The 25,654-nt window shown below is 37.8% G+C and overlaps 1 protein-coding gene across 7 annotated transcripts in view; it reads right to left on the minus strand.

Annotated features, from left to right (window-relative positions):
- Positions 1-25,336, minus strand: part of LOC143040246 (tyrosine-protein kinase Src64B-like) — a 580,796-nt gene extending 555,460 nt beyond the window's left edge. For 3 of the 7 annotated variants that reach the window (XM_076210988.1, XM_076211000.1, XM_076210989.1), the window contains exon 1: positions 25,226-25,336. The gene's annotated coding sequence lies outside the window, so the exon portion shown is untranslated. The remainder of the gene's footprint in view (positions 1-25,225) is intronic. The other 4 variants (XM_076210992.1, XM_076210990.1, XM_076210994.1 and 1 more) reach the window with 3 other exon arrangements.
- Between the last annotated feature and the right edge of the window lie 318 nt (positions 25,337-25,654).

Raw genomic sequence — 25,654 nt, forward strand, 5'->3', positions numbered from 1 at the left:
ACCAGAACTCCATTTGATGGATGTTTTGTCCTTCCTGGGAATAAAATAGTCTAGTATTATCCAGCATAATACTTTTGGTACATGCCACTTGGCTGAAAGGGAAAATGCAGTTTCCATTTGCAAAAATTTTGTTCCTAAAACACTACTGGCTGCTCAATCCCTTCAATTCAGGACCTAGACCAAAACTATATATATATATATATATATATATATATATATATATATATATATATGTATGTGTGTGTGTATGTGTATTTACCTAGTTGTATTTTACAGGAAGGGGAGCTATGCTCCTGGTGTCCTGTTTCCATATCTCGTTTTATCTAGACCGTTTTTAAATTCATGTATCATTTTTGCACACACCACATTCTCATCTAACCTATTCCAAAAGTCTATTATCCTGTGGGGAAAGCTGTTCTTTTTCTGGTCTCTTCTATAATTGTCTTTCATGATTTTCTTTCCATGTCCTCTTGTGTCTCTACCATCCCATTTTATTAGACCGTACTTGTAAGAGAGACTGGTCTATGGTTTGTAGGGTCTTCTTTGTTTCCCCCCCTTATATATTAGTACTATATATGCTCTTTTCCAATCTTCTGGAACTTTTCCTTCCTTCAATGAACTGCTTATTAGACTATGTATTTTGTCTGTTAGTTCGTTCCTGCATTCTCTCAAAATCGAGTTTGCCATTTCATCAGGACCATGCAATTTTCTAAAATCGAGATTACTCAAGTGATTCATTATTTTTTCCTTATTACTTCTATCTTTTTCATAGGGGGGATTTTCTCCTCCAACTCAACATCTCTAAGTTGTATGTTCTTCCTTGTAAACACTGATTGAAAATGCTTGTTCATATATTTCTGCCATTTTTATTTCCTCTGTGTATTCTATTCCTCCTTGTCATAGTTTCACTAATTCTTGTTTGTTTTTCAGTTATTTACAAATCTATAAAATAGTTTTGGTTGATCTTTACACTTTTCTATGACATCCTTTTCGTATTTTCTCTTTTCTTCTCTGTGCACTTGTACATATTCATTTCTATAACCAGTATATTCCATTTTTTGGGTTTTTTGTCTTTCCTCCATTTTATCCATGCTTATCCCTTTTATCTTTTAACTCGCTACATCTTTTGTTGTACCAACATTCTACATATCCTTTTTCTTGTTTTTGTCTTGGAACATACTTTTCCACTCCTTCCTTATATATATTTTGTCAATTTTTTCAATTTCTCTTCTACTGTTGTTTTCTCTTTGTATACCTTTTCCCAGTCTGCTTTTTGAAAAATTTGTCTCATTTTCTCTTTTTTGTTTCCATACATCATTCCTACCTTTCTATATTGTTCATTTTTCCCATATATTTTTCTTTAGTTCCAGTTCAACTAATATGCAGCCACTTTAACATAGTGGTTTCTTATATTCAATCTTGTCCACATTTCAGGTTCTGATGTGATTATTAGGCCTAGTCTCGATGGCACTTCCTCGTTTCTATTCCTAGTATTCTCTTGTATCCATTGTGTCATTGTACGTTCTATAATATCAAGTAGTACATTTCTCCATAGGTCATCTCCACCCTTCACTGTCATTTCTTCCCAGCAGATTTCTTTATACTTAAAGTCACCCATTATAACTATTGTTCCTCCATCTTCTAGTATCTTATTTAGTGTTATCCTTGTGTCTTCTAACATAGTGTTCTCTCTCTTCCCATGAAACCGTTTTAGGAGGCACATAATTTACCACAAACTTCCTGCTCTTCTTGTCCATGTCCTCTATTTCCATCATAATCATCTCTATTCTTTCTATATGTAACATTCCTCACATTTATATCCTTCTTGGTCAGGAACATAACTCCACCACCTTGTTTTACTTCTCTGTTTCTAATCCAATAATTATATACAATGTCCTATACTGTTGGGTGGTAATGGACCTTTCAATTTTGTCTCCAAAATTCCCATTATTAGGTGTTTTTTTTTCAGGTAATCATTCAGTTCATTCAAGCCTGGTATTAACCCATCTATATTTGTGTAAGACACTATTAATTTTCTGCTACCTCCATCCTGTTTTCTGTTTCTCTTCTGTTTTTCTCTCCTATGAACCATTTCCTCACTTTCATATCCACTACTCTCCAATAGAATTTCTTTGTCTGACTCTGTTCTGTTCTCATTTTTTCTTTAGCTTCGATTCTTTGTTTTTTCTTCTTTTCCTTTTTATTCATATCTCCCTTTATCCATACCTGTTTGTACTGATCCCTTTCTGCTAGTTTCCTTGTTTTTGAGAAGACATTCTCTACTGTCGTTTGTGACTTGAATTTAACCTTAATTGGTCTGGTCTATATTGTATTCCCCTAGTCTATATAGTTCAATTTCTTTCCCTATTTCCTGTTCATCTTCTTGAAATATTTTAATATTTTGTTTAATTTTTCTTTCTCATCTCTTACTCTTGTAGTCCTATTTGGATTATGCTTCTCTTCCATTCCTAATAAAATTATACATTTCTTTTTATCTGCTAAGTCTCTATATTCTCCTTCTCTCTAATCACTTTAATAACTGTGTCCTTAGTGTGTTCCTTCATCTGTTGTTTCACTCTATCTTTAAATTCAATCTTATTATCCTCCTGAACTTTTTTCCAACCACTTACCTCTTTTGCTATGGACTATTTATTCTCTTTATTATTCCTATTTAATTCCTCACTCTTATCCTTTACTTCTTTAAACTGTCTTTTTATTTCTTCTATTTATTTGGGTTTTGGTTCTCCTTCTATAATTCTTCCAATTTATCACCCATTTGTGTAATTAGTGCAAGCTGGCTAAACTTAACCTCCCATGATTTGTTCATTTTGTTAGTTTTTCCTCTAGACTTGCTAATTGGGGGAGGCTGTCATCTCCTCTCTCAATAAATCCATAGAAATAATTATCTCCAATTTCTATTGAGCTGCCCTTATCTATATTTCTAATTTTAATCCCTTTACTGATTTGTTCAACTTCAGCTGTGCCGTCTGCACATCTCTTGTTTACACCCCTTCTGATGTCTGGGGCCTGTTCCTCCCCTTCCTCATTTTCTTCCATTTTCCTCAACAACCCCTCCCCTTCTCCTTTTTCTTCCCCTTCCCTACTAATACAACACAGGTACTTCCTCGTCATTGAAATCCATGAAAATTGTATTTTTTTCTCCAGAGTTCCAATCTTCGCCATCAATTCAATGATCGTGTGTGTGTTTTCCATTCATCTAAGACTGTCTTAATGTTAAAGAGGTTGAGTTCATCTTGCATTAATCCAACCTGGTGATGTGCCACATAAAACTGTGAATGCCTTGTAAGGGGGCATTTTCTGTCAGATCAACAAGTGCTTAACACCCTCATCTCTCCAATTTTGCTGAAACTTTGTTTATAGATGGTTTTAGGGCTCTAAACACATTTCTGAAATTTTAAGGTCGATCCAAACAACCATTCAGATATGACTTCAGATATTTTGAGGTTATATGCGAGGTCACTAAAATTTGGTGACCAATAACTAGGGTGATAAGTCATAGTTATATAAATGTATATATGTTTCGAATCAGAAAAAGACAAAGAATCCAAATATCAGAGTTTTTGAACTCTAGGTTGAAAAAAAAAAATCCAACTTTAGCATTTCTTTTTTTTTTTTACTGCAGGGGTCAAATCTTGACCTCAAAATATTGCTAAAGTTGGATTTTTTATTTTTCAACCAAGAGTTCTAAAACTCTGATATTTGGATTCCTTGTCTTTACCCAATTCTAAATATACATTTACATAACTGACTTTTATCACCCTAGTTATTGGTCACCAAATGTTAGTGACCTCTCATATGACCTCAAAATATATGAAGTCACATCTCCTGAATGGTCATTTGGATCTACCTTTAAATTTCAGAAATGCAGAAATGTCTTTAGGGCCCTACAACTACCTATATACAAAATTTCAGTAAAATGGGAGAGATGAGGGTGTTCATTTGAATTTTTTGTTGATCTCAGAGAATGCCCCCTATGTGTAACCATGTTTTATATTAGCTAATGCCACACAATTTTCATTAGCTCAGCAAAAACACTTGAGACAAAATGGGTCCCCTATTGACTAACAACCCGACAAAAGGGTCAGGGGACACAACGGATGAATAAATTGTTGCCCAAGTTTCAGTGACTCCCTCCACCCCCATGGTAGCTGGCAACAGTCTTTAGCCTCTCCCTTAGATTTTTCTAGAAAGAAATATTGGACTGATGTCTGCACTATCACTGACAGAAGAAAGAGGGTAGAAATTGCCCTTTGTTAGCTCTCCTTGGGTTTAAAGGTGGAGGAAGTACAGTGAAAGATGATAGGAAGAGATCCTGAGGCCCAGTCTCAAGACCAAATATCAGCACTTTGGGGCTGCCCTTCCAACTGGAAGTGAGGAAGTTGACAGGGTTTGAAGATGGGTGTCAGGTTGATGACTCCCTCCAACATCCATCTCACTGGACCACCTCATGTAGGTGCCTGTCATTAGTCCCACAATTTACAATTAACATTCTTGGTCCCACAATATACAATTAACATTCTGTCTTTACATATTGGTTCCATATAAACAAACACAATATAAAACAAAGCCTTAAGAATACCATGAGGTATTAAAACAATAACCACAGACTATCTACACTAACAAACCAGTTACCCAAGAGCTGAGGGTCTCCTGCAAGAGATACCTGGGTCAACAGATTGACTAAGAAACCAAAATTCTCCCAATGGAGCTGCTTTATTTAGGACCCGACCATCACATTACCACAACCTGCCAAGGGTTCCCACCTCTGCAACATATTACTAACATCAAAGCTACACTCTAGTCCTGAACAAAACCTAATTTATATAGTGTAATACCTCCTACATCTGAATTTCCATTATCCAAACACCCGGTGGCCCATTTCGTTCGGATATGGGAGGGATTACTGTACTTAGGGCATTCCAGGTCACCCCTCCTTGTCCAAGTGTTTCTTTCGTCTCCTCTGCGATTTTTCTGTACAACTAATATCTGGATAAGTTTGAGGAGTAAGAGTTTGATGGTTGGTCTTGATTTTTTTTTTTTTTTTTTGTACGGATGTTGTGTGGTGCAGTTGGTAGGTTGAGTAGTATGCTGCTGGTAAGGTCTTTTTTGTTGCATCCTGCTAGTTGTGCTTGCATCATGTAATGGATGAGTAAGGCTGAGGGCTGTTGCATATAACTTTACACCTATGATTTTAATATGAAATTTTGTGGGATAATTTTGATTTTTGTATGCTGATGTCCTACTGGGATGCTTTTAGTACATCCTATTATTGTTCTCAATGCTTTCTGTGCAGTCGCATGTTTATGTATTTTTTCTTGATTATTAAAGACCATGCTGTGGAAGCACTGTTTATTGCGAGTCTAAAGAACTGTTTGTAGAATGTGATTAGTTTCTTTCTGCTGACTAAAACCAGTACCTGCTACTGATCTTGGTAATTAATTTTCTGGTTGATTTTCACTACCAGGTCCTTGATGAAAGGGGTGAAATATATGTATAGAAATACAAGGCCCAGGATTTCTAGGTTCTTTTCAAATGGAAGGGTTTCATTATTCAATGTTACTATTAAAAGATTCTTTGATTCATGGTTGTCTAGGGTGAGTAATGTTACTGATTTCCTTAAGGGAGTTCTCCATTCTATTTTTTAAGCCAGAGTTCTAGTTTTTAGCTATGTGTTCTTAGAAGCTATTTTGTAATGAATATACTCCATTATTATTGCCATATCACCTGCATAGATGAGTGGTATCATCCTCTGGATCAGGTGTTGGGAGGACTCCAGTGTGCAATATATTCATCCCAGATATTTTATCTTATTGGGTTACTCTGCAGTGTCTGCCAGCTTGGAAGTTTGTTAGATACTTCATGTTGTTGTTGAGGATGCTTCTATATTATTTTCTTCTTTATAGTACATGTCTGGGAGCTTTAAAATACCTAGCTCATCTATCCACCATGACCATTCTTTCTGGTGTTTTCTTGTAAATATATCCATCACTTGCATGATATTTGTAGGAAGTGTGCTTGGTGGTGTGTCCCTCTTTGAGTCCATGTTGGTTTGGGGTGGTAGGTAATTTAGTCTTGTTTTCTTTGTGATCAGTCTTTTCATCAGCTTGGATGTGGTGAATAGTGACGAGTTTGGTCTACTGAATGCTGGGTTTTCTAGTGAGTATCATATGGGCTCTCTTCCCAATTGTTGGAATTCTGTTGTTGTTGTTGTTGTTGTTCCCTAGACTGTCTGTCCGAGCAGTCCCGTCTCTCCAAGGAATGCCATAGCCGAAACTGGGTTTTCCCACAAATCCTTTATAGAGCGTATGTTGTGTTGTTTGCGTGCGTGATTGTGTATAATGCAGTCTTCCATTATGTGTTGTATGGCATGGGGTGAAGTGTTACATCCTGGGCAGCTGTTCACAACGCGGTCATCCAGCCTCTTCTGGTAGCTTAGAAGTGCTGGGTGGTGACCGCACCACAGTCTGGCCAAGTGGACTCTGTCCTTTCGTGGGAGAGAGGATTCAGAAGGGTGGGTATCAGGGGGTCTGGCATGCAGTAGTGTGTTGTCTTTCAGTGTGTTAATGGAGTGGTGAGTGATATGATTATGAATATGTTTCCGGAGGCTGGTATTTGGTGGTTGTGGAGGAAGAGAAGAGAGTATCTGTGTGTGATACAGGTCTTTGGGTGTTGTTTTAATGTTTCTTGGTGTGTGTGGGTGTTCTGCTATGTAGTGTAGCGGGTGTGATGTGTTTGTGGTGGCTGCGGCAAGTGTTTGTGTGCCTCTCATGTCAAGGTGGTCCTTGACTTTGAGGACTTTTGTTTCATGGTGTAAATGGTCTGTAGGTGTTGTATTTGTGCAGCCTGTAATTGTTTTTAGGGCTTTGTTTTGTATGATTTGAAGGGTGTTGTGGTGTGTCTCACTGAGATTAGGAGCCCATGCAGGACTCGCATAATTCAACACTGAGCGTATGCATTGTTTGTATATTATTATATTAGTTTCTTTGTTTTGTCCAAATGTTGTTCCAGTGATTGACTTAAGTGCGTTAAGTCTGGGTGCGCATTTGTTTTTTATGTTTGTGATGTGTTGTTTGAAAGACATGGATGTATCGTATGTTACACCAAGAATTTTCGGTGTGTTTGTGTGTGGTATTAGAGTGTTGTTGATGTAGAGATGAGGTATGTATTTGTGTTCTTTTGTCCAGTTGGTGAGAAGTGTTGCTGTAGATTTGGTTGGAGCTATTTTGAGTCTGTTTGTGATGAACCATGTGTTGAGTGTGTCAAGGTATGGCTGGATTATTTCTGCAGCTTTGTCTGTGTTACGATGTGTGCATGTGATTGTTATGTTGTCTGCGTAGGAAGGGATTTGTATTTCTGAGGTGTCTGGCGTGGGTAAGTCATGCATGTATAGATTAAATAGTGTGGGGGATAGAACTGAGCCCTGTGGTACTCCGTTCTTAATGTTTCTGATGTGCGATGATTGGCCATTATATGACACGTAAGCATTCCTACCTGCCAGACAATTGGCCAGCCATCTTTTGGTGTTATTGTGCATGTCTGTGTTATATATTTTATTTGTTAGGTTGTGGCGGGGGATAGCATCAAAAGCTTTACTAATGTCTAATGTTATAAGAAGTGTTCTTTGGTGGGGCCTATCTGAATTGATGCCATCTAAAAAAAATTGTGTGAGGTTTGTCAGAAGAGTGTTTGTGGAGTGTAGTGGCCTAAAACCATGTTGTGAGTCAGCAAGGGGAATATATGGTGTGACAAGTTTAAGTATTAGGCGTTCAATGACTTTAGAGGGGGTGCAGAGAAGTGTGATTGGGCGGTGCGATGTTGGGATTGTTGGGTCTTTGTTCGGTTTTGGAATGGTGATTATTTTACCATGCTTCCAGATGTCGGGTATAGTGTTGTGTGAATAGCTGTAGTTTGCAATGTTTGTGAGTGCGTGTATACCCTGTGGTCCAATGTGTTTTAGGTGGATGTTGCTTATGTTATCAGGGCCACAGGCAGATGAGTGCTTGAGACTATGTATTATGGGTTTTGTCTGACTGTCTATGAAGGGTGTATAGTCTGAGTCTGTAGGAAAGTCTTTCTTACGTCAAATGGTGCGTCGGTCATCAGGGTGAGAAGTGAGATGGCTTGTCTGTGCAAAATGACGTATGAGTGCGTTTGCTTGTTGTCTGTTTGAGGGTAGATTATCCGTTGTTGTGATTATTGCTGCATGAGAGCATGTAGTGTTACTGTTGGATAGTGTAATGCTGTTGAGTGTTTTGTACAATTTGCTGGTGTTTGTTTTGTGATCAAGTGTATTGATAAAGTTTTACCAATTTTGTGTTTTCTGTTATACAACCTGGAGTGGTTGAAAGTATCAGTCAAGCCCTATACTGTATTTGATATCTGCAAGGAGATGCATGCTACTGACAAAATTATAAAACATTTAGTGCCAATATTTTCATTCACTGGTTTGGTGGTTCACACAACACAATGAAGACTGTTTAGAATTGTTACATATTACAAATCTTAACAATGATGGATATGTCCATATCAAATGATTTAAATTACATTTTCAAGTTTTTCTCTCTCCTATTCATTTATGTATTAATTAGTCTAAATCAGCGTTTCTCAACCAGAGTTCCTGAAAAGGTCCCTAAGAGTTCTGCGAGAACAAGTAAGATAAGCTAATGCACATTTGATTTTTTATTTAATTTCATATACGTAATATAATTAAACATGCACAACATATTCTTGATTATTGTAATAATGCAATATAGACATCATCCTATCTAACCTATTATTATGATGAAAACAAAACAAGAAAGATATGGTATATGCGCTTTTTTTTTTTGTGCAGGGGTTCCTTGAGATATGCAATTTATTTTAAGGGAGGTTTCACAAGGGTTGAGAAACTTTGGTCTAAATATTCATTTACCTATTTATTTCTTAATTTCTACTTCCCTTTCTGTTATACATTTTCAAAATGTTCCTTTTCAAGATTTGCAAACACCAACTTTAACCTAGTAGAAAGGAGGGATAGTACTAGATGTGATTAACATTTTTCCATGTGTAGAGATTTGTCTTTAATCATAAAAGGATGCTGTATGACTGGTCCACTGGGGTATTTTTAGTACATAATGTTGTTGTTACCTAGACTGAGCAGCCCTGTCTCCCTGTGTTCTTCATGATATATTGTGCATGTATGTGTGTAAAACATGTATTAATGTAGGACTAAGACTATATGTTAGGAGGGTTAATGGGACTTGTCTATTATACCTTAGTACAAGGAAGTTCTGACATGGTGGACTAACTTCTGTCTCTCCTTTCTACTACCATCCTTACATTTCTCTCTTGTCACCTCAATGACTTTACCTCTTTACCACAATAATATCCCTAAAAATAGAAGCATCAATTATGACTACCAAAATACTACTGTTTTGAGGGACTGATACTCTCTCTCAGTTGGGCCTAGGATCTATCATTGCTGACAGTATTTGCTCTACCTTTTCACATAAGGGTACTCCTCCTCCTACTAACAGAAGCTTGATTTACTGGACAGCTTGATTTAATGTATGGAAGAACTGATGTGGTAATGAAAAAAGTTATGTGCACTATGTTATCATGAAGGATTTACTAAAATCTCCCTAAATTTTCTTTTAGAAAACTATTATATTGAGCCTATTGTTATGTGTATTATCATGAAAATTTTACCAGACACACATCCCATTTCAAAGAAGAGTCCATTACATCAAGCACAATGTGTGCATGATGCCATTACAAAGGATTTACCAGAGAAAAAACATTATACTGTACTGAGCTATATCAGTTGTACAAGAGAAGTTATAGTTATCAGAAAATTCAATTAAGCATAATCAATCCTGATTTAATCATTTCATAGAAACCCCCATACAAATACAATATGGATAACAGTGTTTCTTCTCAGAGATCTAGGTGTAAGATTGTTGCCATCTACTGTAAGGTTGGCAGTTTCCAGACAGTGAAATCCAAGGCAACAATCATCTTTATGACAAGTGTGTATGTAGATATTACTATCCTATATCTACGTGTTTTATCAAATTGATGTTTTTAGATAATCTATTTATATGCTAGGGTACTCTGGGGAGCAACTTCAAGTATTTGGGGGACGTGTCTTAAAGGTCAAATGAGGTTTTCAAAGAGGTGGTGAATATTTGCTAGATAGGCTTTGTCACTTTGTGATAAAATAATGCAAAAATAAATACTAATTATTATGCAATGTGATAAAAAGGCCAATCAAAATATTGGTAGCAGACAAACTTTTCCTTCGCCAATCTTCAGCTGTTCTTGTAATGCTGTGATGTCAACCTCGCTGTTTACATTCTGATGCATCCATGTGTGTGCACTATAAAATGCTGAGCCGCACTGTCAATTTGATCAGTGACCTGTCATATTTCGTGTGTTAGCATTGTTTTTATCAAGTATTTGGCTCAAAAATGGTTTATTTTGTCACTGCAAATTGCAATAGTGATTTGATGAAATATTCTGCTGCTGATAGACTTCATTTTCATTCTTTTATGGATGATCCTGTTTAAAAAAAGGACGGGATCATTTGGCACAGACAGCACGAGTCATGGAAGCCTGGATTAAAAGCGAAACTCTGAAAAAAAAGTACACTTGGGACCCTGGCATTGCTGAATTGCTAGGAATTAGCATGAATCTCATTCTAAAAGAAGATGCAACACCGACAATTTTTGTCATCAACAAGACCCCAGGTTTGGCAAGCAAACATCATTGAAAGAGCACTGCTATTGAAAGAGATAACACCTGGAAGTAAGTGCATCAGTCTGTATCATGTGTATAGGTAGGCCTGTGTTATCTATGCTGTCACTGACAATCATAAACAAGCATGTTTAGGCTTGACTAATGATTTTTGGCCTAAGCAGATTAGGGGTACAGTCATGACATAGGATAGCTAGGGCTGTAGGCCTATGAATATGATCACCCCACTCCACCAGGGTGACAGGCATGGCCATGATGACAGGGGCTTGCATAATAGGCCTATGACCACGTCTTGTCAATTGGAGTCGACCAAATTAAAGTCTGTTTTTTTTTTTAGAGTCAAACATGTGGAATCTTCCCCCCACCACCCCAGCAGGAGTTATGCCTAATTATCCTGGACCAGGAGGGCAGAATTCTTATTGATATAGACCTAATGATTTTTTTCAGCTGTTATAAAGTGCATGTACACCTTCTGCAAGTACCACTACCAGCAAAATTGAGGTGGAATGTAAAAGTGACTATGGTGACAATACCAGGAATATAATTGATGGCTTCTCTTCCCCCACACCAACCACTACCTATGGCAGATAATTTTATAGACATGTCTTTGAGTATCTTTTGCTAGCCTTCCTCTCCCCTTCAGTCTTCTCTCTGCTGCATAGGCCTGTTTTATTGTAACTTATCACAGGTAAAAACAATTTGTAATTCATGAATCCTTGAAACTTTTTTCTGTAAATATGACGCTTGGCATCCAAATCCAATAAATCTTCTTCACTCGATGTTAAGTCACTTTTGTATTGCTGGCCATGTCCAAGAATGTAAACAACCCTTATGTCATGAGTTGCCCTAATGGTGGAAAATGTAACTACAATATTGAAAAGTTCATCTGCTATCATGCACTTTTAAGATAATGCTATTTGGATAAAATCAAGACTATAAAATGCTAGAAACATGTATCTTAGTGTTCTAACTTCTTATCTCATATTTTCATACATGAAATAACAAAAAAATAAAGAAATCCAAAACCTTCTCAGTTGACCTTTAAGCCAATTTTAATATTACAGCATCCATGCAATTCACTTGTCTTTAACCACTTTGGTACTATGACGTCTATATAGGCATCGTGAGGCACAAGTGGGTAAATGAGGATACTGGCATCTGTATCTTGATTATATATTTTTTTGTACCGTAGTTGTAAACGAGTTACCCCTGGATTCTGTGAACTGGTTTGATCACATTTTCTGTATTTATTATTACTCAGAGTAAAAGAGAACAAGTAATACAGTACTGACTTTATATTTTATCGTGTGTGTAGTGTGATGAATTGTACACATGGCAGCCAATGCTGCATGCAAGAATTTGACTCACACTGAAGTGGTTAACAGCATTTGCTTTACTGTTGTAGTTGAAAGCGAGTGATTATTGTAATCTAAATGGGAAGACACATTCTTCAGTATACTGTTGTTGGAAAAGTAGTATGGTTAATAAAATATTGTTTAATTTTCTATATATTTCCAACATAAGTTTTTTAAACACTTCAGAGTAATTACAATATAGGTTCAGACACAAATGTAAACCACGTTGAGACACATTTTTTAGAAATATAATTTAGCCACACATGAATTTGTTCACAACTTCCTGTAGTCCTAGGTTGACATCCTATCTCTCTGACCCTCTCTTTCTGTCTCTCTTTCCTATCTGCCCGATGATTAAGCAGACCCACTGAGTTACCCATTTCTAAATGTTCTCCTATTCTTTCTACTTCCTCTGTCTTTGTACCTTCTACTTTGTCACCAAATGACTTTATTATATTTAAATTAACAACTTTAATGAGTCAAATATTCGTGCACACATCAGGTTGTCTAATATATGATGCTGTATAACAATATGCGCATTACAAAATATAAAGTTGCGGCTGTTATACTCATTCTCTTTGACCCTGAATAAATATAACATCACAGAAAACATGATCAAGCCTGTTCACAGAATACTGTGTTACTCAGCTACAAGATAAATACTGTATAATCAGGAAGCCAACACCTGCATTCTCGTATCCACTCGCAGCTCATGACACACACACAGGCATCATCGTATTCAAGAGGTTACAATATTTTATTTCTGATCAGCTTATCTGACTTTTGTTATACTTCAAAAGTAATTCTATTCTAACTTCTGATTTTGGCATTCTGGGTTCTGCATCTTCCAATACGACTTGTTCCTTCACACCTTTCTTATCTCTGGAACTCGTATTTATGAGAGTGCGTTTCTCTATTTCATCCTAAAATATAATACAATGCAATACAATGGTATACTTTAAAATGCTTCACATAAACCCTTGTCAAAAAGTGGTATCAGAAAAAAATATATATAATAAACTAGCATTCACTTTTCCTATTTATACAAGTACAAGATAAGGATGCTACCAACTGTACAAAATACTACACTTGTATAAAAAAATAATGACTTTAAATTTTTTTAAAACACTAATGAAAAAGTACAGCACTACAAGTATGTACATTCTGATATATAAATTTGTAAACAAACAAATTCAAGTTCTGAAATATATGTAGTCTCCAAGCAAAATTTGTCAAATTAACCCTTAGTGCAAAAGGAAATATTGAGTATACAACCAGACAGATGGAATTTGAATAGCTATAAACATATGGGGTGGCCCTTCTTAGTAAAACTGGCATCAGCTAGGATGTTTACCTAAACGAATTTCACAGGAAAATATTGTATGTATATAGTCAACAACTGCCTATTGGTTGATATGAACCCTATTAGTACGTGGTGTAACATCCCCCTAAAGGACTGATATTCACTGTGATACATAAAGGGGTGGAATGAAAGTGATCTTCAATCCTTAGATCACATTTCAGGTGAATAAAGCTATCTAATATCACCCAAAACATTATAAAGCAAGCCATTGGGCTGCAGAGAATTGGTAATAAAATCCCATTATTCCATGATCACTCCCTCAGCTGAATATAATCATTAGACACCTACAAGAATAAAGTCTGCAGAGCCCGCCACCAGGTTAAAGGGGTTGCAACAACCACATGAGCTGAAGATTATGATAGATTCAAAGACAGGCAGTGAGATGATCTGAGATGTGTCCCAACAAGACCACCTTGTGAATGTTCCCATCACTGGTCTCACCTTATACTAAGAACTAAGAGTGAATTTTTGTTTACCTGATATTTTTTCAAACTTGTGAAAGCCACTCATCTGTCTCAACCTGTCAACTATATGTTGGCTGCCTTATAGTAAAGGTCTGCCAATTTGTTCTCTATTTATTTCCACCATCTTAGAGAGTTAATTCCCAGTTCTCAATCCTGCTTAAAGGGGCATGAAGGTTGTTGTTGTTGGATCATTGGCATCACTGGTTTATGAGTTACAGAAGAAGAAAGCAATTGTCTCCTCTGGTTCCTGTCAGATGTCCTCCACCCAACAGGTGCTAGGTACATATGCTGCCAGTGCTATGTACTCTAAGAAGATGTGTGTAACTGAATGTGAGATAGCCTAGCAGAGTAGAAATGAATCATCTGTTGTATTACCAACTTGTGTTGTGTTCTGAGTGTTGTGTGATGGCTACTGTGGAACCTGCTCAGGTATAACCCATTCTGTTTTACTTGAAGGTGAAGTCTCTAACACCTCCTAGAAAATTAAATTTTCTAGATAAAGTAGTAAAGTACATCACTGTTTTGGATACACTTGAGGTTGGTCATCATTTATTTTCTTCTCCCTTTTTCTCTTTTATACAAAAGCAACACTGCAACTACTACTGTGGAGCACCCTCTTTACCTCTCTATTAGTGGCACACACAATAATGAAAAGAAACTGAGTGTTCCTGTACACTCTACTAGGAGAAACCAGTATAAAAAACCATCTTAACTAACCTGTAAAAGTATCATTCAAATTAATTCTATTCTGGCCAACCACCAAACATCTTAATCAAAGAAGAGAACTTCCATTTTTCAAATGTTAAGTACTATAATCCTACAAAACGCAAAAGTTCATGGCTGCCATTTTAATTTCACCTTGTCATTACCATACAAGAAGAAGTGCAAAAAACTTGTACATCCCTTCACTCAGTACTCTATCAACAAGCAGCTTACACTATATGCTGTATATAAATTTGACCAACAGGTACACACAGCTACTGTATTTTCTGTATCATTTTTCTTCACTTGGTCTCAAAAGGAGGGAGTAAGAAGACCTGAGAAGACAGATTCTGACATTGTCAAGTCAACAATTACCCCATTTATTCTTCAATATGGCAATCACCTAGAATTACATAAATGTAAATAAGTATAGCAAGATCCCGCAACAAATGTTATGTGTATTTGTACATTGAAACCACTGATTGGTTCAAGACTTCTGACTGCAATACAGACGCTCCTCTACTTACGTTCATTCGTTTTACTTTTTTTCTATTTTACGTTTGAACTGACTAAAAAAGAGTGAATTTTTTAGTTTAGCGCGCTCTCCGTAGTTCAAACGATACTTACGCATGACGCTGCGTCCATTGTTTACATTGCACAAACGACAGACTGAAAGTGCCTTGCCTCCTCCTCCACCATCTCAATTTATGTTGCTTGAATTTAATTTATTTGAAATTAATGTTATTATTTTACAATGTTATGTGTATAATTAATGATTTAGGGGTGTTTTGTAAGATACGGTAATAGAATTTATGGATGTATAGTACAGTAACAACTTACGTTTGGCCGTTCGGAACATAACTAAAACGTAAGTTGAAGAGCGTCTGTAATACAAACTGAAAATAAGGCGTTTAATACAGTGTTGCACTGGAGTAGGCATAACACATGAAGATTTTGTGATCCCTTCACAAAAAGCCAATGAGAGCCATCAGTCAGACTCACAGATCTCTTAGCAGAGCTATATGTAGTAAATTGTTATCCACATTTGGTGAGATAATGGATGAGGGTGTGCAATATGTTTCGAGTCTTTAATGTATCATGAAAATCAGGGGCTTACAGGCCCTTGAGAAAGACAGATTTTCAGTTGGTTCAGTACAGGTATTGTCTTCAGCACTAGCATCTGAGGATGGCTAATGAGTGTCTGACAGAGCTGTATATCAGATGTAAAATCTGTGATAAAAAGAATGATCAGGTGCACCATGATTGACTAAATCAAGATTGGAAGTATCAGTACTTTTTAACCATTTGTTATACACAAACACACACATGTATGGTTAGCAATTTGCAATCACCATATCAATGACAGTTGCAGCATTCCAATGGCTACACAGGAAAGTTTTTGTGATATTGTCAGAACTATATTGAGTAACAACAGCACCCTAAAAATGTCAAGTTTGCACTAAATTAGTTCTTGATTCTTATATGGATAAATTTTAAAACATTTCCACGCGTGTGTGTGATGTGTTTTCAAGGGGGGTTGAAGTACAGTACAGTGTATTGGTTTTCTGATATCACAGCTTAAATGTCATGGTATGGCTTTTTTATGTAGATGAATATATGGACAGTGTGTGTATGATTTAAACTGTTGAGTCTATTCAACTGACTAATGATAGTACGAGTAAAATCAATTTTCATACAAATTTTTTTCATCCTAAAAAGGTGGAGTACATGTAGGACGTTTTTAGCTGTGACCAAAGCCATCCCTATTGACCTATGTTTGGCCTACCATGGAAAGTATCCAGTCCCTGGCAGCCACTGGACACAAACCAAGGATCAAGTGGTACAGGAGACTTAAACCAACACATTGCACTGAAGATGAATGTGCCATGTATTCTAAATCTACTGTGCAAATTGACATCTAAGGCACTGAGCCTAAAGATGGCAGATTTTTGGTTAGTAGAGTATGTTTTTTATACTACGTATTGTCAGCAGCACTGGCACAAAAAAGGTTGAAACGCTTCCAATATTTGTCAAGTTCAACATTGAGTCATCTTCAGTAACAACATTGATGCAAAAGTCAAGCAAGTGTAAGTTGCCTTGAACACAACTATTATCCCCTGACCAAGGGGCTGCAATATTTAGGTCATATTTGGTTGAAGGAAGAGAGTCCAAACATTTTCATTTACGTAAATGTGGATTTGTGGGTGGTCTGGGACACTGTTGACTATCAACATGATGAGGGGCAGCTTCTTGCTCTCAAGGTAGCCCTTTCATACAGGATATAGTTGCATTCATGCTGTTGCATAATGATAAGACCTGTCACTCAGGCCATCTTATTGTACATGTATTACACAGGAAGATGGTTCAGGTTCTTCCTCTTTAGTGCCTGAGGTCTTAGCACTTTGTATTCAAATGTAATCTTCAGCATATTTTCTGCACAATTGCCATATATTATCACAATTATCCTGTCCTTCCACATATTGAATCCTAGTGCCTGCTTCACACTTCTGGATGTAGGTCCTGCTGTGCATTTATTTTCCAGAATAAGCCCATCTTATTCATACAGAACACTTATATTAGAAGATTTTCTTCAATGATTTCCTTCAGTTCTTCAAGGTCAAACAAAGTACCTGCACCTGTAGAGCCAGCTTCAGCAACCATCTAAACATTCTTCAGGCTGAAGTGCCTCTTGAAATTTGCCACACATTCACTGCTGGCAATGATAGAAGACGAAGAAGAAGAACACAAAGAAGAATCAACATACCTTCAAACCATTTATCCCATAAAACAAAAGTCATCAAAGTAAAGAATCACCAATGTGAAAAGCACACAAACACAGTGCTGCTTGACAGATCCCATGATATCCATCCCTCTGAATAATCTTTCACCAATAAGGACAGAATCCACCAGGCCAGACTGCAGTGTGGCCACCATCCAGACTTTCTAAGAAACCAGAAGAGCCTGGATGACCACAATGCAGACAACTGTCCAGGATGTAACACTTCACCCCATACAACACATTATGGAAGACTGCATTGTACACCAACAACGCAATATACATTCTAAAAAGGAGTTGTGGGAAACCCCTGTTCCAGCCATGGTGTTCCTCACGGGGACAGGACTGCTCAGCCAGTCTAGGAAATGACAACAAAATTAAAAACAACACCAACAAATCCGTCCTGGAATACATTTTCCACCCAGACCCTGTGCCTTCTCTGAGTCTGGCTGGAAAATAGCACACTTGAGCTGTTGTGGGGGTCAAGTTGGTGTCGACCTTGTGGATATCCTCCCTGCCTCCAATTGTGTAGATACCAGTTGTGTGTCAACAAACTACACATACTACACTTTTCATAGACATACCTGACCTTAGCCTAAATTTCTTTATTTCCTAGTAGCTAAAAGAGCACAACTATTTAGGCTTACCATCCTCACTACCTTTGCTACTCTTAAACAACTGCTTAGGTTTGAATAAAGTAATACAGCACTAGTTTAAAAAGAGAGAAAAAAATAAATATATTATTGTTTTATGTAGATTGTATGGTGCCTATATTTTCTTGATTGTAGGAAGAAGCTGAAAAAGGAGTGGGACAGAGTGAAGGATAGAGAAGAACTAGGAGTGGAGGAGGAATGGGGATGGTTCAAGGAGGGAGTCACAAGGAGTGCAAAGATGCTGTGTGGAACAAGGAGGACAAGAGGAAATAGAAGGAAGGGTTGTGACTGGTGGGATGAGGAAGCAAAGGAGGGTGTAGAAGAGAAGAAGCAGGCTTTAATAGATTGGTTACAAATTAGGATGAGGAAATTGCATGAGAGGTACAAAGTAAAGATAAGAGAAGTAAAGCATAAAATAAAGGAGGCAAAAAGGAGAGCAGATGTGAAATGGGGTAAGAGTATGACAAAATTTTGAAAGTAATAAAAAGATGTTTTGGAAATAAATTACAAGAGGAAGAGGAGGCTTATCAAATCGAGAAGAAAAGGTAAAAGGTGCAGAAAGAGAGATGATAATGGAAGAGAAGGCAGTGAGAGGAAGGTGGGCAGAGTATTTTAGGGAGTTGCTAAATGTGAAGGAGGATAGGGAGAGAAAGGTAGTTGCAGTGGGAAGCACTAAGAAAATGACTGTGATGAGTGAAGAAAATGGAAGAGAAATATGGAAAGATGAAGTGAAATCAGTTGTTAAAATGATGAGAGCAGGCAAGGCACCTGAGTTGGATGGACACCAAGCAGAATGTCTGAAAAAAGGAGATGCAGTTATGGTGGACTGGCTGGTGAGGTTTATTTAATATTTGTTTAAGAGAGGGTAGAGTGCTGGAGGACTGCCTGTATAGTCCCAATTTACAAGGGAAATGGGGAGAAGTGTGAGTGTAGTAGTTTCAGAGGGATCAGCTTGTTAAGTGTAGTTGGGGAGGCTTATGGGAGGGTCTTGATTGAGAGGATTAGGAGAGGAACAGAGGGAGTAATTGGTGAGGAACAGTGTGGGTTTAGAACAGGTAAGGGTTGTGTAGATCAAATTTTTGTGATGAGACATATGTGAAAAAGCTATAGGAAAAGGTAAGGATGTATTTTGGGCTTTTATGGATCTGGAAAAGGCTTATGACAGGGTAGACAGGAAGGCATTGTGGAAGGTTTTGCAGATATATGGGATTGGAGGAAAGCTGTTAAGAGCAGTCAAGAGTTTTTATGAGAGTAGTAGAGCTTGTGTTAGGATTAGAAATGGAGAGCGAGTGGTTTCAAGTAAAGGTGGGACTTCGTCAGGGATATGTTATGTCACCCTGACTGTTCAATTTATACATGGATGGGGGTAGTGTGAGAGGTAAATGCAAGGGTAGTGGGTCAGGGATTGGAGATGTTTAAAGAAAATGGAGAAAAGTGGGAGATAAGTCAGTTGTTGTTTGCTGACGACACTGTGCTTGTAGCAGGAACAGAGGAGGGAATGAAGAAGTTAGTGACAGAGTTTGGGAAGGTGTGTGAAAGAAGGAAGTTGAAGATAAATATGGGCAAAAGTAAGGTGATGAGATGTACAAGGGGAGAGAAGTGGCAGCAGACTAGAGGTGAGTATCAAGGGAGAGACTGGAGGAAGTGGATAGTTTTAGATACTTGGGTGCAAATGTGGTAGGAATGGGAGGAATGGGGATGGATGTAGAATGTAGATTGAGAGAAGCGAGTAAATGCCTTGGGCGATTAAAGTGTAATGAGAAATAGATATTTGGGAATGGATGCTAAGAGACTGTATGAAGGACTGATTGTGGCAACAGCACTGTACTGGGCAGAAACAAGGAACATAAGAGAGGAAGAGAAGAGTTTGAATGTGAGATGAGGCACCTGAGAAGTATGATGGGGTTACTCGGCTGGATAGAGTGAGAAATGAAGAGGTGAGGAGGAGAACAGGGGTGGAAAGGGAGTTGGGAGATAGGGTTGATGAAAGAGTATTAGGATGGTTTGGACACATGGAAAGAATGAATGAAGAAAGATTAGTAAAAGAGGTGTGGAAGGCAGAGCAGGAAGGAGTGAACATGAGGGGCCATCCTAGGATGAGATGGATGGATGGGGTAAAAGGGCTCAAAGGGATTTCTCTCCGTCTCCTCCTTTTCTGCACGAGGGGACAAATTAATGAAGTGGCTTTGCTGTGTCTTGCGACACTGCTTCTGACCCAGGGCAGTGGACAAGATGCAGGGGTGACCCATCATCCAGGAGGTGCCAAGATAAGAGGGAGGAAAGAGGGTAGAGGGGAAGGGAGTATGTAGGGGATGGAATGGGTGGGAGTGGTTTCTATGCCTTGTCTTTTGGCTACCTCCCATGTAGGGGGGGGGGGAAGCCTTTGGTACAGTATATGTATGTATGTAGGAAACCATGGTAGGTAAGAGTATCTTAATGTGGTTCTTATGACCTGTTTGTAGACTGATTAGTTTTTTTGTGGACTAAAACCTGTGGTTGCTACTAATCTTTGATGTTTATTTCCTTATTGATTTTCATTAAGTCCTTGATGTAGGGGCTGAAGGTCACACGAGTATCAAAAGTGAGGTTTTTGCCAAATGGAAGGAGTTGATTATTTAATTTCAATGTTGGATGTTCTTTAATTCATGGATGTCTGGAGTAAGTAATGTCACTGTTGATTTCTGAAGGGAGGTTTCCACTCAGCTTTGTTTCAGCCACTGTTCTAGCATGTCTAAATAAATTTAGGTAATCTTTGAAGCTGTTTTCTGGTTGCTGAACTGGACTATTATTATGTCATCTGGACTATCTGGACTATTATTATGTCATCTGGACTATCTGGACTATTATTATGTCATATACATAGGTAAGAGGGGAATGTCTGTTGAGGAAGGACGGGAGAGGACAGAAGACAGGGGTGAATTGAGAATGGTTGTATATGGATGGTGTGATGCATGAGGTGGAATGGGGGATGAGGTAGTATGTGTGAGCAAAATTTGACGCAGCCCAAAGGGATTTCTCCCCGTCTTCTCCTTTTATGCATGGGGGGACGGAGAGGGGGGTCGCCGATTTAATGAAGCGGCCTTGCTGTGGATGTGCTGTGTCTGGCGACACTGCTTCTGACCCAGGACAGTGGACAAAGGTGCAGGGATGACCCATCATCCAGGAGGTGCTAAGATAAGAGGGAGGGTGGAGGGGTGTGGAGTGTATTCAGGGATGGAATGGGTGGGAATGATTTTATGCCTTTTCCTTTTTGGCTACCCCCCTTGTAAGGGGAAAAAAGCCTTGGTATATGTATGTATGTATGTACATAGGTAAGCATTTTGGTGTCATGCTCTAGATTTAGTGTGGTAAAGGAATTCGAGGAGGTTGAACAGTAAAAGTGAGAGTATTGTTCTTTTGTGGACTCCAATGTCTAATCTTTTGATCCCAGATATCTGGTAGTTTTGATTTACTCTGCACTCTCTCCCAGCTAGGAAGACAATTTAGTTAAGAACTACAGTGCATTAAAAATTTTAGTCTTAATGTTTTATGGTTCATATCTATGAATTTTTGTATAATAAAAAAAAAAAAAAAAAAAAAAAAAAAAAAAAAATAGAATAGGGTATTGGTATTCACTAGTTAAAACTAAATTTTCTTGTGAGTGTGGCTATCAATTTGTATATATGGAATATAACCTTTTACTTTTCTGTATTACTTAAGAGAGTACTATATTCAATAACTCGCATGTAATTAACAAATACAGTAGAACCTCTATTCTAAACCATAATCTCTTCCAGCAAACTGTTCCAGAACCAATTTGGTTGAGAACTGAAACAAGTATATTGTTCTTCTGGATACAGCTTTATCAAGGAGATATTCTCTCACAAAACTCTGAATTTTGACCCATTTTCCATTTTTCTCAGTTTGGGCTTGCTAAAAACTGGTATTCTGGTTGACTACTGGAGCAAAAAGTTATCTAATTTTTTTGTCAAGAAATTATTTGTTTGACTTGAGACTTTCAAGAACTGAGGTTTTTCTGCTGTGTAACAACTTTTTAATTACAAATGGTCTTCTGAATAAAACCCTTACATAAACCAAGATATATCTGTATTTGATAAGGCAATGGTGATTAAAATGTATCAATAAAGGTTTCTTCTTTACATGAAATGTCCTCTGCCATGTCTGTTGCTAGTTTCTACTTTCAAAACTTAGTTAAGATGCCAAAAAATAAAAAGAATAAATTGTTGTGCTGGTGGCAGTAGTAGTAATAACCATAATGCCAACAACAATCCAGTTTTGAGATTTCAGATACACTACAATCTAAATAGGAAGACATACAAAAGCTAGGTCAATCACAGCCTCCACTACCATCAAGCCAAGCAGACCTTCAAGTATCAAAGCCTCTAGTCTGGACACTTGAGTTGAACACATGAGACAGAAACCCCACAAGATCTGCATGAAGGGTAACAAAGCTATCTCAATCCAGTTTGGCTTCCAAGTAAAGTAACCATACAAGCTCCCTAAATTACACAGATGTATAAATTTCACTGGAATAATATGAAGTGTTGATGTGCTATGCATCAGCTGGCCTACTTATATTTTACATTTCAGATTACATTCAGTGTAGGACCAATGTTTGAGTAAATCAAGGTAGGCAAGACAAATATGCTAGCAGTGGTCCTACAAGATAGCTGGAGAATTATTTCTCTATTGCCCATCTTCAAGTCCTATCAACAACCTCATCTCCAACAGGAGGTGCTCTGAAGAATTAGTACACTGTCCCTGGACCATGCCCAAGATCTCTTCCAGCTTCAACTACTATCAATTCACTTGTTCACAAAAGGAGAGCTGACAATCAGTGACTCTTCTACTCCTAAATGGTGGCACAGAAAGAAATCCACATGAATACAACCTTCCTTCCCTGAGGGATCTATAGGAGAACTCAGGAACCACTTCTGTCTACTGTGGGGTTGCAGGTTTCCAGTCAGTGAAACTGGAAACAATTGTCATTATTATTACACTCATGGTGTCCTGTCATACAATTCCTCAACATTGCTTAACATATTACAACTCTCCCACCATTTTCACCATCTGCCATTTTCAGCTCTAGCTGGTGTCATTCCCTACATGGCATTGGCCAAGCAGTCCTTTTTAGCTCTAGTTAATGGCATGACTTGTTTAGGTCTTCTTATAATGCTCCACAAAACCTCATTTTCCTTCCTTCTTAACACCTTACTACTGTATTTTCAAAACTACACAGGGTACAAATATATCAATATAAAGAATTTATTGGCTTCTTCCCCATCATACGGGAGGCAGCCGATCAGGGCATGCACCCACCCTCCACCTAACCCACACCCCCCATTTGTTTCCCTTTTAAAAATGTTTAAGTTCCTCGTGGATGACGGGCCATCTTTGCCCCCTACCCACTGCCTGGGTCCGAGGCAATGCAGTAAGACTCAGCACTTCTACAGCAGGTTCCAATAGCTTATGCTGGTTTACCCTCACTCGTCCATTTACATAACAACCCCCCCCCCTACTCATCCCCTCAAGTAAATTGAGAATACAACAAAAAATTATTTTGGGCAGCATCAGTCTATCGTCCATTCACAACCATTATCTGCTCACACCTCTCCTGTTTTTTCCCTTTTGAAGAACACTATAGAATACGTTTCCTTTAGTTCAGGTCATTATCAGCACTAAAACAGCACCAGCATAGAATTGACCTGGTAACAGACATCAACTGTATTTCATTCTTGGAAACCAGTGTTTCTATCCTTGGAGGCAATATTATGCCACAAAAATGGAGTCAGTTATGGGAAAAGTTTTACTGAGCAGTAGAAAGGCAGGATATATATGTGAAAACTGATGAGCAATATTTTCAATCAAGATTTCACAATAACAAAAAGATGCTGTATGACTCTGGATCATTGAGGTGTCACTATACTCCCTGAAATATTAGTTTATATAAAACCTGTGTAATCACAATCCTATACAAGAAGTAAATATGAAGTACCAACATGCAATCACTACACAGAAGACCAGGAACCTATCTTACAGTATCCTACATCCACTCCCCACACCTCCACAACAAAATCTCTTCAACTTATGGATTGAACAAATGGCTACAACAGGTTTCATAGAGACTGTGGGTTTTTTGAGAGAAACAAGGTAACGTTTTAGTTGATTGATTTCCTCTATCTTCAATCACCTCATATATACCTCATCAATAAATAATGCATTCATTATATGAGTTTAAGTTTATGTGTTGAGGGGAACAATCATACTACAAGATATATCTAAAAGATAAAACTAGCTGTAAGGCACAAGCACAGGTTCAATAATGTATTACATGATAAGCTAGATTCAATGTAACACTTACACTGCCAGTATTTTGTCCCATTTTAAAAAATTAAGTAATATTATATTAATCTACTAATAATCTAAATTTTAACAATTGGGTGAGCTGGTCTGCATTTTGAATGATAAAGGAAATACAAAATTGAAGTCCATAATCAATATTCTAATCAACTTGGTATGCAATAATTACACATGGTTTGAGACATCTTTCATGAATCTAAATATTAGATTTTCCACCACTTACAGCAAAATGCCAATCACTTGTCAGACAGAGGACTTGAAATCCTTAATTTTCAACAGTCAGATTCTAACTGCCATTCTTATTGGCACATGACATTACAGTTACTACAGACAACTATGGCAGTTTATTTTAAGGACGATTAATCAAACTAGCTTTTCGTCTCTAAGCTATAGAACTGTCTGCATATCCAACATACAGCTTCATAGTAAATTTGAATGCTGTGTTCAAAATCCGCCTTTTCTGTTGTGTACTGTACACAACGTCTCTACTGCCTGCTTTTAATGTTCTCCTTCCCTCGTAATTGCCCAATACCACCCTGGTATCTCCTACTTTATCTGACTACAATTTCATATCGAGTGCCATGTGGCCCTCACGATACGTAAAGGCACAGGTCCACTCGGTAAAAGATCTGCCACTACCCTCTGTCTGCCCTGCCCATCCTTTCGCCTCTAGTACTAACTACCTACTGACTCATATACAGGGCCACATTCTTATACTCCCATTACACTGTACACCTGGAGTCTTTTGCTTATATATAAGTGTCTCATATATGTATGAATCCCTGCTTTGTACTTACCATCTTTGAGGATTAAGTATAATGTCACAGAAGGCCAAGAAACTGCACTATGCTATCATAGCAGTTCATACGCTTTCTCTGGTAAACATAACGCTGCCTAAACACGAGCCTTCAAAGTTGGGGTCGGACGTCTGTAGACTCGTTTGGAGCTCTGCCGCGCCCTGTTCAAACCGTTTACATACCAAGATATTGATACATATATGATATATCTACGACTAAAACATATAAATATCCAGCTAATCGTACAAATAAAACAACCTTGTTATATCTATATCAAAATTGTATAGATTTGAATATTAAAATGTTCACATTAGGGAATAACCCTTAGCTCATCGCATAAAATATCGATTGGCAACTCATTTCACGAGTCGAGTTTCATGGTGAGCTAAACAGAAGCAGCTGTGTCAGAAAATGTTTTCGACTGTAGGC

The sequence above is a fragment of the Oratosquilla oratoria genome, chromosome 28, assembly GCF_046742065.1.
Source record: "Oratosquilla oratoria isolate Oo_2021 chromosome 28, ASM4674206v1, whole genome shotgun sequence".
Taxonomy (NCBI): domain Eukaryota; kingdom Metazoa; phylum Arthropoda; class Malacostraca; order Stomatopoda; family Squillidae; genus Oratosquilla; species Oratosquilla oratoria.